Source organism: Aulostomus chinensis, chromosome 1, assembly GCF_037954235.1.
Source record: "Aulostomus chinensis isolate RoL2024-O1b breed Wild chromosome 1, RoL_Achi_v1.0, whole genome shotgun sequence".
Classification (NCBI taxonomy): Eukaryota; Metazoa; Chordata; class Actinopteri; order Syngnathiformes; family Aulostomidae; genus Aulostomus; species Aulostomus chinensis.
Genome location: NC_141320.1, coordinates 22,156,234 through 22,156,762, shown reverse-complemented (window position 1 = coordinate 22,156,762; position 529 = coordinate 22,156,234). Strand labels below are relative to the sequence as shown.

The 529-nt window shown below is 48.6% G+C and overlaps 1 non-coding gene across 1 annotated transcript; it reads left to right on the top strand.

The window, feature by feature from the left end:
- Positions 1-242: 242 nt before the first annotated feature.
- trnah-gug (transfer RNA histidin (anticodon GUG)) lies at positions 243-314 on the top strand. The gene has a single exon. It is a non-coding gene; the product is annotated as a tRNA-His (tRNA).
- Positions 315-529: the final 215 nt, after the last annotated feature.

Sequence of the window (529 nt, the reverse complement as noted above, 5' to 3'; positions counted from 1 at the left end):
CTAAATTGTTTGACCCACCTTTATAATGCTGCAGACAACACAACCAAACTGGCCCCGATCAGGATTTGACAGGCCGAAACATGCCCTAAAAACACCAAGAATAATATCCACCACCTTCTGAACGGGGCCTGGCCCGTCTCCTGCATCAGGGGCCGCCGCAGTCGCGCATCAGCTGTTCAACAGCTGTTCGCCGCAACACTTAATGAGACAAAGACATCGAAGCTCAAGCTGCTGTTGAGGAAGCTGTGATCGTATAGTGGTTAGTACTCTGCGTTGTGGCCGCAGCAACCCCGGTTCGAATCCGGGTCACGGCAGCATGAGATAAATTTCTTTGTGTGTATTGATGGACACAAGCCAAGCAGAAATTTCCCAGAATGCAATAGGGTAGTGTTTGGTCAGTGCTGAGCAGGCGTCAGTCTGAAAATGATGTCACATTATTGTGTCATCACTTGACCAGACCCAAAAGTAGGCTCAGGTATCAGTTTCTTCTCAATGCTAACGTCTGCTAGCTTAGTCTGCTACTTTGATG